This window comes from Sylvia atricapilla, chromosome 7 (assembly GCF_009819655.1).
Source record: "Sylvia atricapilla isolate bSylAtr1 chromosome 7, bSylAtr1.pri, whole genome shotgun sequence".
In the NCBI taxonomy this organism is placed as follows: domain Eukaryota; kingdom Metazoa; phylum Chordata; class Aves; order Passeriformes; family Sylviidae; genus Sylvia; species Sylvia atricapilla.
The window spans coordinates 24,959,695-24,977,326 of NC_089146.1; positions in this window are offsets into that span (position 1 = coordinate 24,959,695).

The following is a 17,632-nucleotide window of genomic DNA, read 5'->3' on the forward strand; positions in this document are numbered from 1 at the left end:
CAGTCTGTTTGATGAAATGAAATCTGTAAGTTGGTTGCTGGATATAAATTACCCGGGAGTCTGAAGATTAAAAGTAGCTCCTGAACAACTAGAATGAGGAAAAAAAAAAAAAAATTGAGCCACATTACCCCAACTCACTGGATTTTTATATGGAAACCTATTCCCAGGCAATTGATTTTACATTATTCATTATTTGTTTGAGATTTGAATGGCAGCTAGAATATTATAAAAAATAATGAAACTCTCCAAAGGCAGTGGAAATACAAATTCAAGCCCAGTTACAGGTATATGGCTCAAAGAATGCTCTCATCCTTGAAAATGAGCTTCATTTATTTTCAATACACTGAGGAAAAACAACTGCATTTGAAAACTCAGTGTTTTGTTCATTAGCACTTTATCTTACCTGTCTTCTTGTAAGCTCCCAAATCCTCTCACTGTTCTGATTATTTGCCTGATAGGGTGTGATTTCAGCTGAAATTTAGGAGATCAGGAATAGCCAACGAGGTAATTTATTCTTGAAGAGCCACAGGAATTGCTTGGAGCTTGTGAAGTTGAGCAGAGAGGGGGAACTCTATTCAATCACATCCATGCAGATAGAAACATCCTAAGCTGGGGTAAGGGGAGTTTGGACAGTGCTGGAATGATCCATTTTGTCCTACAGATAGGGAAAGGCTCATCACTTCCCAAAGTTCTGACACTAAACTGAGGCTGTGGTGTGTGTGAACAGTTCCATAAGTTCTTGCCAGACCATTTCTGCAGAAACAACCATGGTGGTGTAAGACTTTATTCCTTCCTCCCTCTTCTCCCATCAATACCTTACCATTGTTCTGCTCTCAGCTACTGCCTAGGCAGCAAAGCTGAGGAAAGAGAAGCACAAAGGCTTAAGTTTCTTGAAGGATCAATGCCAGGTAGTTTTGTATCACTTCAATAAAACCTTATTTCTTTTTAAATTGTATGTTTGCTCTTGGAAATTGCAGAAATATGTTCACTGATACTTTCTCAATATGTTTTCCTGAGGTAGAGGCAAATGTTGGGAAAATATATCCCAAATGTTTACATGTATCAAAGTTAGAAGCAATCAAAATGTGATCTATCGGGCAAAGCCTGGTATTGGACATTGCTGTCACCTGTGAGAACAGGCAAAGTGTTAAACACCTGAAATAAACAGAAGTCAAAATTACATGGAGCTTGCTCTTCTCTGCTCATGAAAGCAGAAGCTTTCATATTGCAACTGATCATTGTGTTCAATGTAGATTTTCTTTTTGTTGTTTTATCATGTAGAATCATTCAGAGAAGGCTTTCAAATGTTTTTAACATATAATGACTTTTAAAATGGTAGTGAAAGAGACTGGCACAGATTTTAAAATTTTATTGAAATGTATTATTTTTGAAAAATTTTGACTACATTGAAACAAGGCATTTAAAAAGCTAAGGAATTCTGAAGTCTGTTGGCCACAAGCAGCTTTATGGGAATAATTGCTCCCTGTTCAGCAACACAGACCTTGCGTGGCTGCAGCTCACAACCCTGAACAGGCATGTGCCACCAAAAGGTGTCCTGGTCACTTGTTCCTCTCACACATCCTGTGCTGAGTCTAATATTGATGTGATTACATACTAACCTAGACTGAAGGATTTTTTCAGCTGAAAACATAAAAAAAGAAAGTAAAAAGTTCTTCCTTGACTATTTGAATAATTTCAGTTGGAAGAAAGTATTGTTCTCAAAAAAAAAAAAAAAAAAAAAAAAGGGAAAAAAGGCTTAAGAGGAAAAGCCTTTTCCCAGCTCTAGCTGTAGTGATGGATTAGTTTTTCTACAGGTTTCTCTCTAGGGCTTTTACAGCATTAATTTTCATAGGCAGGAATGTTGCATTAGGACTTAAAATTGCTCAGACCAAAGGGCATTTTGTGATGTTGGGTTTTTTTTTTACTTCCCTTTTCAAAGACATTACTTTGTTCCTGATGTATCCAGTCTAGATTTGTTTGTTACCCAGAGGTGTAGCTTAACTCTGCACTACACATTGGGTGATGTAAATGATGTTTATATGATGCCAAATGAAGTAGAAATTGATGTCAAATCTTGTGGACAAATTTTGTCCTGTAATGAGGGAACCAATAATGTCCTATAATGGGAGTAACCAATACATCCAGAGATGATTTGGGTATGATAGGTGTTTGTCAGATTTAAATATTATTCCTTCTCATATCCAAGGCTTATGAGACATCCTGTTTAATCCACACTGAAGTTTTGTGTCTCGGGTTTAATTAACCCTGATGTAGCTCTGATGACTTCATTAAAGATGGACTAGAGCACTATCTGAATCATTCACAGGAGCACAAATGTGGTATTTTAAAAAGATTAAAAAAAAAACCTAAATCTGTGGCAAGAATCATCAAGAGAATTAATTTTGACTAGATTCTCCAAAAGTACTGAACAATTTCTGCATTTCTGTTAGTGAGTTGTATTTCAACAAAGACTAGGATTTATTACAAATTCGTATTTGTCTTGACCAAATAACTAGAGTACAAGAATAAATCCCAAAACCATCAGATGGGTTAATTAAGTAGGATCGTTTTTGACTTGTGTTCAAAGGGGGCACTCATTCCTGCAGATGATTATTTAGGTCATCTCTCAGAGGTACACTTAGAAAAGGCATTGCTCACACACACCTCCCTCGTCTCCCAAGGGTGTTTCTCTCTCAGTTTCCTGACAGAATCGCATTGCTCCTCATTTTCTCAGAGTCCTTAGATGGGTCATTGAGAGGAGTCACTGTAAGGGTCTGGAAAAGTAAGTGAAAGCAGGGACAGAAGCATGACATGAGATGTGAATAAACTTCTTCCAGTGAGATTCAGAGAATTCCCCACAGTCAGTTCTGCTCTCACAGTGTAAAACCAAGTATGAGAGGGAAATATCCACCGGATAATAACCTTTTACTCAGAGAGAGTCATCCTAGGCAAATTTTAGTCAAGCACTGGCTAAACTAATCCAGCTTGACACCAATAATAAATTGTGCAAATTCCTGTGACCTTCATCATTCTTATTTTGTATTAAATGTCATCTTGTTAGATCATGCATGAATGAATGGCACAATATGATAGATAGCATGAATTATTGTTCACTAATAGATTTTGTTAAAATGTCTCCTCTCTGCGCTGGTCCATGAGAAATATGCTCAAAGTTATTTCTTAGCAAACCTTTGAAATCAGAGTTGAGGCATTCATAGGAGTCAAAAATGCCTTCTGGTTGGTTTTGGTGTGGAGTTTTTTCAATTTTGGTTTGGTTTTAGGGTCTTTTAGGGTGTTTTTTTGTGGGGTTTTTACTATCTTGTTTTTTTTTTCCCCCTTGGTTTAAGACATGGCTTTTTTTCTGTGCTTTTACTACTACATGGTTGTGGACACTTGAAGTGATGGACATAAATCCACAAGCTTGACTTGGACTTGACTCTGTAGGTCATGGCAATCAGAAACTTTGAGAAAGTAAGACAGACTATTTCTGAAAGACATAAGGAACACCACAGACTAAGCAGGGTGGTGATTAAACTGAGAGCAGGTGAAAACAGATTTCTGTTTACAACCCTTTAAGGCCCACCACTTCCCACCCAGGCTATTTTCATGCTCCCTGCAAAGCCCTGCCCCCTTAAACCTCCATTAGAACAAATGCACTGGAAGTGTGTTTACCTCTGAAATTACAAAATCCATGCTATTAGATGAAAAAGGTATTCACTTAATAGTTTAGAATAATTAGGATGATACCTATGCTGATCTGATAATTTTGTCTCCAAATTGTTTTTGTCCCTAAACATATCCATCTATCTCTTGGGGTATAATTGAATTTTTAAGTTAACTTTTCACCAGAAACTACTGATAAATATTTTTAATATACTTCCAGAGGTTGTCAAATAGTAAAAAATTTAATTGCTAGTGGCTTTCTTAAAGAAACAAAAATCCCCTAAAACTGTCATCTTTAAGGCTTCAAGATAGCAGATAATTAAATGTGATCCATCTTTAGCCCAGCTCCTTTTGCTGTCCACAGTTCTATAGAGATACAGCCAGATGATGTTCAATATGCCAAACCAAATTCCACAAGGCCCAAAGACACTGCTCTCTGGCTCAAATCTCCAATTTCCAAGGTGAAGGATTTTTTAATGTGGTTCTGTGTTACAGGGTGTGGTTTTAGTCTGAGCCATTTCCCTTCACACACACATGGTATCTCTGACATACCTAGAGGCCCTCTAAATGGGTATTAGGAAATTGAGACTGACTGCAATGTCAAGTTTTCTGATGCCTTTCTCTCCCACCAGGGGTCATGTTTTTCTTGTCAACCAGCATAGCTTGAAGCCATCTCTAGGCTGCTTTAAAAATGTTGGTGTTCAGAACTGATACCTGGAGTTCAGATGGAAAAAATCCCTAATATTGAACTTTTGTTTGGATGGCAACAACCTCAGCTTCCATAACAGTAAAATCCTTACTAAACGTTTCTGCATATCTAGAGTGAATTTCTGTCAATGTACTCAAATGTCTTTGAGCATTTTTAGCCTTGAATAAGCAGCACAATTTTATTTTAACAACTGCATTTCTGTAAAAATCTTCTGATGTGTCATTAAGTAGCAACCCATTTTGCACAGGAACTGATGTTTCCCTCTTATCCTGCTGAATAATGGAATTGTCTTGGGCTCTTTCCACTCAACTGCACTTTAATTGGGTGTCACAGAAGGTAAGTGGGAGGCCTAAGAATGTTCCATCTGAATAAACTTCAGAAAATTTGGTTAAGAGCAGAAAACAGCAAAAGGAGCATAGTGGTAGGCTCCGCAGTGGCTGCAGCATGTCTGGGATAACAATAAAAATATCAGATAAGTCTTAGCACATCATGTGTCACAACCCTGGGGAAATGATCATATAATTGAATAGATAGTTTTCCCTGCCTCAGTGTTGATCTTGGTCTTAATCTTTTCCCCCAATTCCTTCAGTCATTCTATTATAGAAATGCTGAAAATGATTATTTGAAAAACTTCAAGAAAGTGTCAAGAAGGTGTTATTTCTGAAGTATATTTCTTCAGTCATGCACCTCTTGCCTGAAACCTTGAATATAATCATAAGGACAGTTGGTAGAACAGAACAATCAATTATAATATGACAACTGGAAGGGATGGAGTGCTATGTTGGTATTTTTTTTGCTAAATTTTACTTATCAGACACTACACTGAGTACCTTTTCTGTTTGGTTTTGATAGGTATATAACAGACTTGTTTGTTTGCAGGGTGTTCTTAGCGGTGTTTTTTAATCTCCAGAAACTTTGTTGTGTTTTGACTTTGATATGTTGCCAGTTTGATTTAGATGCTTCCAATGTGAAAGTGAAATAGTGACTAGTAAAAGTTACTAGCTAAATTGTTCTTTTGGGACTATGCCAACCCTAAATAAAGTCCAAAATCACCTTTGCCTTGAAGGCAATACAGTCTTGCTTAGATTTTTCCTATGCAGGGTATGAAAAATAAACTTCAAAAGGTGGGTATTCAATTTAGTCTGCTTTTGGCAGGGATAAGATTTATCAAGACTGTAGCAGGTGTTTGTAAGAGTGGCTGACCTGAGATTGAGAGTTGACATGGCAGCAAGAACCTGCAGTGAATTCATTTCCCAAAGATTTCAGCAAATCTCATCCAGAGGTATTTAAGGTCAGGGTGTCCCTGAATTTAACACAGGTGTTTGATTTCCCATGAACCTCCTGCTTCTGGGACTGGGATGCTCTTTCACATTCACTTTCCAATGTCTCGTTTAGTAAGTTCTTTTCTCAAAAGAGATATTTGTAAACCCTTAATTCATTTATTAAATCTTGTTGAAATAAATGTGAGTTTAATTCAAATGATGCTTCCAAGGAAGAAAATCTTAAAATTAAGTAAGTGTTTACACGACACAGCAGTCTAGCATTTATTCTTATCATGTAAACAATCAGGATTTGGGAAAATTAGGCATGTTGATGTACCAAAAATAAACTTGATCCTGACACTTTGAGAAATTTAGGGTTTCTTAGCATTAGAAACAGTCTAACGTAGCTTTAATTGAATCACTGAAGATATAAAGGGTATATAAAGGAGCCCAACTGGTCCCAGATTTTTACAGTCTTTCACAATTAAAGGATGTGAGGCCACATGAAGATAATTCATGATAAAATGAAATAAAATATTTCTTCACAAAGCACTTAGATTATGCTGGAGGTCAGAATCAAACAATGGAGCTGCACTTCTAAAAAATGCCAGCTAACCTTATGATCATCCATAAAACTTTAGGCCTGGCTGCTAGATTGGGTTAGTCTGAGTTCATGACTCAGGACATTAGCTGATTACAAAATGATTAAAAATATTTTTTTTTCTCTATGCAAAACATGGTCTTTTGGCACAGTCCAAAAAAAATGGACCCCAAAAACCAACCCAATCAAAATTGCCTTTATTTTTTAGCAATGCTTTTAGTAACAATACAGACAAAGAGTGATGTATTGTTAAAAAATTATGCAGGTAGCCAGGTGCAATTTAAATTGATTTTACTTCAAACTCTTCTCAGAGTATATTGAAGTGACATGATGCTTTTTATTTGAGCTGATAAAATAATATCCACACGTGTGATGCTGTAGCTTAGCATACAATTTTAAGATACTAATTGTGTTCATCCCATTATTTCAGTTTTTATTAGGGTGCACTTCTTCAGGTTTCATAGATCATCAGCATGACATTCTTTTGTCACATTGATATAGAATACTTTAAAGTCTTTCCCATTTTAAGAAACTCTGAAACCTTCAATTGTTCTGAAACTACTATCACTTTGGAAACCAGCCTTAAGTTGTCATAAGTTGTCATCTTATCTTTCAATGTGTGATCCTACTGTGTAGGACTATGGAACATTTCATTCAAAGATACTTTGAGTCATTAAGGCAATGCCACAATGCCACTGAATTTCAGAAATTATATATCAAATCTAGTTTTAAAATATATGAGGCTGAAGGAAATAGACTGTTTGGCCTGGAGCACATCACCTCTGATGTCTTCCCAGGTTCACCAAAATCCAGATTGTTTCACTGCATGCCTGGCTGCTAGGGCTGGCTCAAAGAAGGTCCTAGGAATAGGAACACCGTGTGGAAATTGAACATCAGCAAGGCTGTGAAACAAGAGGTGGGTGCCCAAGCCTTTTAGTCAGTGTAAGATAGTGAAGAGTAATTATCAGGAGCAGTTTCTATGAATATTTATAACAGTAAAAAAGTGTTTACAACCCCCCCCCCCCCCCTCCAAAATCCAACTGATCCCTAAGGTTCTATACATAGGCCATGGAATCACTGTTGACCCAGAATAGCTGTCAGCAGGGAAAGCAGTGGTAGCTGCTGGCAAAACTGCTGTTACTTTAGTGGAAAGGATGCAATAATATCTGAGACATCTTCACTGTTTTACAGTTGGAAACACGAAAAGAGGGATTGTTCTCAGTGTTAAGACACTTAAACTAATCAAATATTGCTTAGTTCTGACAATGCATTGATGTTCAACAACAATCTGTAACAATTCCAGTGGGGTTGTGGTTATTTCCATCAGAGTACTCTCAGGAAGCTTAACTTTGGGCCCTTACCTGCAGTCTGCATCCTTCACCTGTGAAACAAATGCACTCGTGACTGCAATGAATTTCACTGTCTGCTTGCAGAGTGGTGACCTTCCCCATGGCAGAGGTGACTCGTGTTTGCCCCTGTGCTGTAAGCAATAGAGGAGGTTGCAAAGTAGAGAAAGGAAAGCAATGAGGGAGGGGGAGCCCCTCAGATATTTTATTACCCAAAATAATTTATTGACAAGGGTGCAGAGAGTTGTTTTGTTTCATAGCAGCAATTTTCAATCTGCAGGAGTGCTGGGTAAGTGGGAGGAAAGTGACCCATGAGTTTGAGACTGAGCAGTCTCCTGTTCTGGGATTACCATTTAAACCCTTGAAGGAAAATTTAAGATTGTTGGCTCCTCAGCTAATTCTTCAGTGAGGAGGGAAGGTAGGAAAAGAGTATCTTAACAACATGAAAAGATCCTGATTTTTTTTTTCTCCCAGCATATTTGTTTGATCATGCTGGAGCTTTGAGGCCAAATAGCCTGCAAATTGCTTTCTCATTTCAGATGTTTCCATTGCTGCGAAACAAAGTATTTGTTTTGCAGCTTTTAAATGATCCTCCCAAGCATTTCTGCTTCTTATCCAGTTTCTCTTCCTTGCTTCAGCGTTTTCACTGCTGCTGCCATTCATCTGCATTTCATTCTCCTTTGATATTTATGAACTCAGCTTCAGCAGCAGAGTTCAGAGAAAACATCCCCTCCTTCTCTCTGCAAGACAAGCCATGTAAAAATAGTTTACTCAAATGAAGGAAGGAGACAAAAAAAATCTTGGTAAATCAGGTCCTCAGGCTAAATTTCACGGTGATGTGGGAAGTATTACCTAGTTATCTTCCAGGGGAAGAGGTCTGGAATTAACCTGCCTTCCTTCTGAGATGTAGAAAGATGTCTCAACCTAATTTAAACTCTTCCCAGGAGGAACAGTCCTAAGGGAATCTCACAGGAAGAACAGGACAGACCAGCAGAGTGAGTTTTCAGTGGCTGAAGGGTTCCAATCCATGAGACCTCCCTGGTCTCTCATGTTCTTCTAAATAAGTTCCTCCATCTCTGTACCACAGTGTCTTTTCTCCCACTCCTATTTCAATAATATACTTGGACAAAATCTTGTGGAGACGTCTGGGTGTGACTATTCCTGCCTTAGGTCTGCCTTCAAGGCAGGTAGTAGTTCTGTTATGACTACCATGACTTTCATCTCCAAGGTGCCTAAGAGACCCCCAGTGTACAGGTTTGTTGATGTATGTTTAGAGAGCCACTTGATTTTTTTTTTCCTTCTTGTATTCTTTCTTTTAGACTATGGGATAATTTTTCCAGCCCATAATGAAAGCAAAAAATATCCCAGATTTGTATGGGCAGACACCCCTGTTGGAACTGGAATTATGAGAAGGGAAAGAGAGAAGGAAGTTTCAGAAGTTGGAATAGGATGATCTTTTCTAGTTTTGTTGTCATTTAGTGTTGTGTTGCTTAAATTAACATTCACAGTGAACAGGCTGAGCTCCCAGAAAACATGAGTGTGACAAACATTCCTATCTATAGGTAATAAGATCATTTTCTCTGAAACACCCATCCCCTAGCTGGAGGGCTTGAGGCATATGATGCATAAAGGGGAACTGGCAGCATTTTCTGGCAATTCTTCACTGACTTTGATTTTTTAATTTTTTTTTCCTTTCCGGATGTTGAATTATTTTAAATATTCTGGATAGCTAATTTCTGAGTTTGTATATCTCTGTGTGTATGTGTGAATATGAAATCTCAGAACACTTTATTTATGCAAAAGATTTTTCTCTTTCTTTCACTGCTAGAATTACTGCATGAAATCCAGGCGAATGATTCTGTTATATGAGACATCAAAATAAATAGTGTGAACAATCTCTTGCAGCTTTAAACATCTATGAATCAAAATCTATTTGCTCTCTTCATTGTTATATTCCTACATCTCGATTAATGAGATTTCTGAACAACAGTCTGGGAGTAAGAGATTTTAATAGAGTAGATAAACTGAAAAAGTTGAAAGGAAAAAATGCCAGAGTGGGAACAAAGGGACTGTCTCCATCCCTTGGATTGTTAATATGCCTCTCCTCTAACTTCTTCAGACATTCTTCTTGAGATCAATTAAGTTTCATTTTAAAGTTCACATTTCCTCACATTTTGCTTTTCTTTCTGGTTAACACTTCTCATTTTCAGATTTATTAGCTGTGTCCTCAATAATCCTCCATCCTTCTCTTGTTACTCATGCTGCCATGAAGAGAATGGTTGGGACTGTGAGTCTAAAAGATATTAACGCTTTAATTTATCTAAGGATGTATTGCAAGATAAAAGACACAGTAGAAATCAGCCTGGACTCTTCCCAAGCCACTACCAGGACTGAAGTAGAAGGAAAGCAGCATCCCCCTCAGTCAGCAGTAGGCTGGAAAGAGAGATTGTAGGTGATGCTGGGAATCACAAACAAATGTGCAGGTGGGTAATACACAGTCAGCATGGATGGCCCATGCTGCATTTGATGGTAGACACTGTTCCACTCCTCTCAGTTTAACTTTACAGTTTGCTTTTATGTGCAAGCATCTTAAAGACACTTTGACTTCTTCCTTAGTCTCCATAAATGCTGGCATGAAGGACTCCGCGTGCCTGAATGCTTTATTAATTTGTGTCTCCTCTATCAGTTACTTCTCTGTGTAAGGAGAGGTCTCTCCCTGTTCAAACCACCACCATATCTGTTACTGTGCTAGAATTTCTGGTTTGAGCTGAGAGCAAGTTAGGATTTAACTCTGTTAAATTTAGGAAAAAAAATCCAACTTTTCTGTGACCAGTATAATAAGTTGTATTTCTGGCTAATAATTGATTCTTGTTTATCATTTTAACTTCAAGCCATGAGGTTCAACTCTTATGGGTAAAGGTGAATCAAACTGCTTTTATTTCCAGATTGTTTTTCAGTAGGCAATTAGAGACAGTAAAAGGAACAGTAATAGAAGAAATACAGAAAACTGCAGGCACAGAAAAGTCAGGAGGGTTAGATATATAATTCATGTGGATATATTTTCAGGACAATAATCCATGTTTTATAGCATTTTCTGATGTTCATTTACTTACAATGGGGCAAGTTTTTAATTAAGATTTTTATGATATTTTCATTGTAAACTCCCTTAGATTACAGCTTCTGCATGTTGTATTATTAAATTTCAGAAACAATGCTGTAAGATGATGCAACCACCGTTTCTAGGACTGAAATAATGAGAGGCAGCTTATGAAATCCTGTGACATTTCTGAACCTGCTAGAAATGTGCTGAAAATGAAAATGATGGCAAGATTTTTTTTCTTTCCTCTAATACATTCTAAAGATCTATAATTTCAGATTGTTACAGTATATCTGGGAGAAAGGAGAAATGTGACTACAGATTCCAGCACTGCCCAAAACAAAGACAAGATAATTGTTTTAATAACTTAGCCAGTGATCAATCCATATACAAAATGCCAACCCTCTCTCAAGTGGTCTGTGTTCTTCAACTACTTCCCCTAGCACCCGATTATTTTATTTGCTTCTCCCAATAGTCTTGTGTTCTTCTGCCTGTGTGAAAATTTCTTTCTCTAGTTCATACCTTCCTTAGGTTTCATCTGGCTGTCTTTTCCTTTTTTGCCTTCTTCCATCTGATAAAAATTATATTCAGCAAATTTAAAAAATGTACTTAAGGCTCACCCCAAAAAAGCAAGGAAATAAGCTAAAAAGAGTTGTTGGCTTGAATAAATTTTGTTCCAGCATACTGAATTCTATGAATTTTTTTAAGATTTCTGAAGCAGAGAATGGAACAGTATTAAAAAATAAGAGCAAATGTGTGTGCTGTGGGTATTGTTTGTCCACTTGCTTTGAGCAGGGAGGCCATTCAGTATATAGTCACAGGTAAGCACATGGCTGAGTTCCTGTCATTTGTAGTGATTTCTACCTTTTTCTTCATTAACTCTGATGAACCCAAAAATTAAAATTCAGGTTTTTCAAAATCTGTTGAGACTACTTGTCAAAACATTAGAACCTTCTAATAAGGTAGAACTGGTTTCCAAGCAAGCTTAACTGGAAGTAGATATTGCTTTAACTCAAAAGCAAATCTGTTTTTTACCCCACAGGGCTATCTTGTTGTTACATATAATACCAGTAGCTATGGAGGTAATCTGATTTTCACCCAGGAAATCAATAAAAAGCCTTTTAATCAGCTATTGTGTACTAACAAATTGATAACTCGAGCAGCCTGTTACCACCCGTTGGCTTCTATGTTGAAGAGGAATACATGTTTTGTGAATATTTCCCTGGGGATAGTTATGTCTAGATTCTTCCTGAAAGGCATGCAATAAATCCTTCTAATCGCCAGTCTGCAAGCGTTTGATTTCTGCACACTCAGCCCAACCCAGCCCATGAAAGGTGAATGCAAAGCTATGAGTTAATGAATCAAACAAACATTCAGCTTTTGTCAGAATTTGCATGGTGGTAATATTGGAATAAATGATAAATCCCAAATGAAATTCAATGAGACTGAATCAGCCTTCCTGAGATTTATCTATCTGTCTTTTTCTCCTTGGAAAGTATCCTAGAACAAAATGTTTATTCTTTTTTGTTACCTTTTTTTTGGATTTATTGTTAGACTAGGCAGACTGGATCTGACCCAAGCTCTACACTGGCGAATATTTTGTCCTCACCATTGACAAATGACAGAGATTTCAGAATAAGGCAAAAGAGATCTGTAGAAAGCTGTCATGGTCGTCTTCCTCCCTGTTTCATGATGAGACGTTATCCCAAACTGCACATCACTGCAGTTGCCCCTAATCATATTTTCAGTGGTGTTTTTCACATGGAGGTGTTCTCCACAAGCAGAGGAGCTCTGGAAATCCCAACATAAATGAAGATGTTTAGACACTGGCCTCCAAGGTTGTTGTATGGGCTCTCCTGCTGGCTGATAGAGAAAGATGGGCTCTTGTAGGATGCAGTTTATCTTGCTGTAAGGCAGACATCCAAGAGATCTGTCTGGTGCCTAGGAGAGACATTCAGTGAATTGTATCTTAGATTAGTCCACTTCTTTCTACTGATTGCAAAAGCAACCTGTAAAACTAGCTCAGAGGTAGACAACTGCAGCTGTGTGAGATTAGTCTCACTCTTGTCAGCTTGAAATATGTAGGTAGGACATGGTGTTGATTTTTTCAACTCTAAAACATATTTTATCCTTTCTTATAAAATGCTGTTAGGTTAGAAGTTCCAGAGTTATTAGAAACAGGAGGAGAAGACCACTGATGTCCAGGGTTGAGATGACAGTGATAATAATGAGAATTGATGTATAGACAAAAACCCAGCTGTTGACAAGTACAGGAGTGCAGCTCTTCTCCTGTTGGTTTTTCCAGTGTCTGCTGCATATGATGTGTCACACTAAGATAAAACCAAAAGAGATGGGAGAGGCAGAACACAAACCATAGAAGGTGATGAAAGAGTGCTGGAAATCTTACTCCTTCTCCTCCCTGGCAGCGAAATATATGTGAATACAATGAAGAAAGCAATGGCTAAATAGTTCCTGGAGATGAGCACCAAGGGCCAAAGATCAAACATAGCAAATACTTGAGTCTGTGTGGAAGAACAAGCCTGGTTTCTGAGAGGAGAGAAACATCTCTCTCCTATAGGCAAAATATATATAAATATTTTAGCCTTTTATCACCTTATTTGGAGGGGAATTTTTTAATGGCAAGTTACCAAAGTGCAGCTGGAAGAGTCACACTTGCCCTTTCCCAGAATCAGTGAGAAAGTTTTTCCCTCCCTTTTCCATTTCTTCTTCTGTATCAAAACTTGTATGTGTCTCTTCTAAAGAAGAGTATTTATGTGGTTGTTTCAATGCTTTCCTCTTTTCACTTACGAGATTTATTTAAAATCCATGTTTGGGAAACTTGGAAAGAGAATCTGTTTTATCCAGGCAGATACTTAAATGTTTGAAGTACTTCTAGTAATCTTTTTCTTCTCTTTTTTTTTTGCATTGGACAACGCTTTCAGCAGGCAGAGAAAAAGGTGCTCCAAGCTTTCTATGGAGAAAAACTTGCTGGATACTTTATGTAACACTTCATCACTGCCTGTGTACACAGAATTCAGCTAACTTTAGGAAGCAGCATTTTGGTATCATTTTTTCTAACAGGACATGTCCAAATAAGAAAATAATTTATCTTTTCAATCTTACTCTCATGTATATTTTCCATTTTAGTTTAGCTTTCCATTCATCATGTGGCACTGGTGCATATTGTATTAGGGTATTAGATCAAGCTGTCAAAAAGCTGACTTTTTTTCCCCTAAGCATATGCATTTTTGGAACAGTAATTAATTCAACCAACTGGAAGTAAGTAATTAGTGGCTTTTTTCCTTGTGCTTGTTGCAAGTTTTGATATGAAGTATTTTTAAAAGGCTGCAGTTTTAACATCTGAAAAGTCCTTGTTTTTGGGTATCTTGGTTATACAAGAAGATTGTGTGATCTTAGGGAGTGTATTAGCACACATGATGCTAAACATGGTTTTTGGAGGGAGAAATGCTTAATGACCTTAGGAAAGAGCTTTAGGGATTGTCAGTGGCTGTCTGCATAGGTGGTTTGGATATTCAAAACTCCATGTTTCATAATTATAGCCAACTACTATGGTTACATGTAGGATTAGTGTGTTCCATTCCTGAAGTTCTGTGTGCTGTAGGTGACAGAAAAGTTACTTTAGATGAGCCCCACGAAAAGCCCAACTGTTTGGGACCAGTGAGATTGTGACTGAAAACCAGCAAGGTAATAGAATCAAAAGCAGAATGTTTGTGCTCTGAGAGGGCTGGAAAACTGTGCACAGGAAGGGAATGCTGACAGGGCAATGCACAAATATAGCAAAGAGATGTACACAACATAAACTGAACCCACAGTGATTTAAAAGATGGTCTTGAAAGAATGAAAAGCTTTGCAAAACCTGCATCCTGCATTGACCAGGATGGCCAGTTTAGAGTATTGTTAAATTGTTCAAGTGATACAATAAATAAGCAGAGGATACAAATACTCTTCTCTCCACTTCCATTCTGATCTATAACTTTAATGAAGAACATTTAATCTATGATTGTCTGGGCTGAGATGTGCTCACCTCTCCCTTACACTGTCTGTCTCAACCTGTGACTTTGGTGTATTTACACCATAATGTGGAGAAATTTGAGGATGGTGAAGATGAGTCATTATCTCTTACTAAAAAAGGAAAATTTGTGACCTAGATAAGATCCACGATTTCATTTCACATGACTTGAGGTTGCTTAGTTTTGTTTAGTGCAGCGAAGGAAAGAAAGGAAAAGAAAAGCTTTGTTTGGGGTTTTTTTGCTTCTATTATTCCCAACTGTGTGATATGGTTTTCCACACCGCACAATGTGGACCCCAAACACAAGGGTTTATTGTCCCTTTACAATATTTATTGGAAAAAAAGGGGATGGGGGGGTTTCTCATTTTTTACTAATCTATAACCTGCTGAAATAATTTCAAATATCTGTTTAGACTCCATAAATGCTGAACGAAATCCCCACCCTGTTGTAGCAGTCTGAACATGGAATGAAAGCTACTTTGAAAAGGCTTTCATTTTCATGTGATATTTACCTGGCCTCCGACCATTGGAGTCTCATTCTTGGTGAAGAACTGGACAGTTCTTTAATGTCAGTCTAATGTCAGTCTTTTTTTTTTTTTTTTTTTTTTTTTTTTTTTTTTGTATTATAGATCTGAGATAAACTGTTAAAAGAATAAAAGGTCAAGTGTGTTGTTTCCTTTTACAAGAAGGTACCCTAAAGAGAATGAGATACTTGGGCTAGGGGCTACGTCTTCCAGCTGCTTAGCTGGCAGAAAGTAGATAAATTGTAGTCATTTATGAAAAAATAAAAGAGTGAACCCAAGGCTTTGTCCACCATTCTGCTCCTCCTCTTTTAACCCACGTGAGTTGCTGCAGATCAATGGGATTGGGATAATGGGCTATCCATGCTTTTGTAAGTCAATGGATTACTGACTTTTTTCCCCAGTTTGTAGGGAGGCATGTTACAGATAAGAGTAAAGCGTTCATGCACGCATGTATATGTGTGTGTCTGTGCAGGAGTATGTGTATTTGTACAATATAATTTGTGTTGGTATGTATGTAGTGTTATTCTTCCCATAACCTTTGTCTGACCTTGTCTAGAAGACAACAAATATTATATTAACCTTGCTGTTTCTGTGATTTTTATGAACTTTTTCTAGCTGTTTTAATTTTCTTATTGTTAATACCTCCTGTAATTCAGGCACAGTACTGCCCAATTGCATGGTAATTTGAAGCAGGGGGAAGTCAGGCTCTTTAGTGACCTTTTCACTAGAAATTTCTCATGAAGGCAACTGTTAGCAAGTTTGGATGTGTCTTTTTATAACCTTTACAGTTCAATGTGTGTCCTTCTAATGAGCTATTCAATAACTCAGCGCCTCAGCTCTGCTAATACTAATACATGTCATACTCAATATGTTGTGGAGCTCTGAAATTCATTCTTTCTTTTTCAAGGCAATGCTGAGAGTCTGGTAAACAGTTTGTACTGAGAGTTTTGTTGCTGGGAACACCTAAGATGCCTCTAATTCAACTCTTGAAAAATAGACAGTAGAAAATGCCTTGACATAATCTTATTTGAATAAGGCAAACAAACAGCAATTCTTACATTCTCTTCACTAATCTTAAAGAATTTTTTAGTGATCAATATCTAGTAGAACTTGATCATGGTATTTTTCTCCCATAATTTTATCAAATTAGGTTTGAGACAATATGAGTTTTGAAAATTTTCAGAATTATTCTTCCAAATACATTTCACCTGAATTATTTTGTTGGTTTTGTACTAATAAATAAATATGTTGGAGATTTTGAATTTTTTTCCCCTCCCTGTGGGTCATTTTTTTAGCCATTACAATACCTGGTTACAGACCCATATTTTTTATCATTTTGTGTCTGGCTGGCTCTGCCCAAGGGTTCTTGCTGAACAGAATACTAAAACTCTTACCCTGATCATCTTAGAAATATTAGTGTGGCAAAATTTGCTGCTTACCAGTTTCTTTCAAAATTTAATGATTTTTGGTGTATTCCAAGATAGTCCATCTCTGGTGTCATCTGAGCCTGGTTTTTATGTGGGAACACTGATAAAGACAAAAAACATGCTTTTGAACTTGACATTTGATCAGAGATTAAAACACTGGGCTGTGGCTTAAGTAATGTAGGTTTCATTACTAACTTTAAAACAGTTTCCTTATTTGATACAAATTTTTTGCCCACCTGCTTTATTTGTTCCAATAGGGCCAGTAACAGTTCCTTAATCTGCAAGGATATTGCAGTAATAAATTTCCTAAAACATCAAAGGAGCAGGTTACTGAGGGCTGAAAAAGTATCTAAGAAGAGCAACTGAACAAGTTACAGGCACACTTTTCTCAGCACTGTACTGCAATAACTTTTTAGGAGTTTAAAAAAAAAAAGAAATTATTTTACCAACTAGTCTTATTAAGTTCACGTTTCTCCATCATCCTTCTCTGCATATCCTGTTGTCTGTAACAATCATTTCAAACATAAAAAGGCCCAGAAAAGTGCAACTTTTAAGAATTGTAGCTTCCGGTCATGTTAGTTTGGTGCTTTGTAGGCTTTTCTCTTAGGGTGTTTCTGTTCTGAATTGCAAGCAGCATGTCAGATTCCTTACATGCTCATTTGGACCTGCTGCTGTCTTTGACACAGCCTCTGGTCCTAGCTGAAGAGTTTTATAGTTGTCTCTTATTTTTCTTTTCTTTTCTGGGGGAAACTTGCAGGTGTGAAGGCTTTCTTTTGATGAAAAACTTCTAACAGAGAGGTAAAAGGCCTCTCTGGGTCCCTCATCAACAGTAACAGCCAATTAATAACCAGGAAAAATCATTATTGAAGCCACGGTCCAGCTGTTGAAGTAAGATCTCTTCCTCTCATTTGTTCCATTTAGGAGAAGGCAAAGATTTCTTCCCTCATTGTCTGCTGCTGACTAGAGGTTTCAC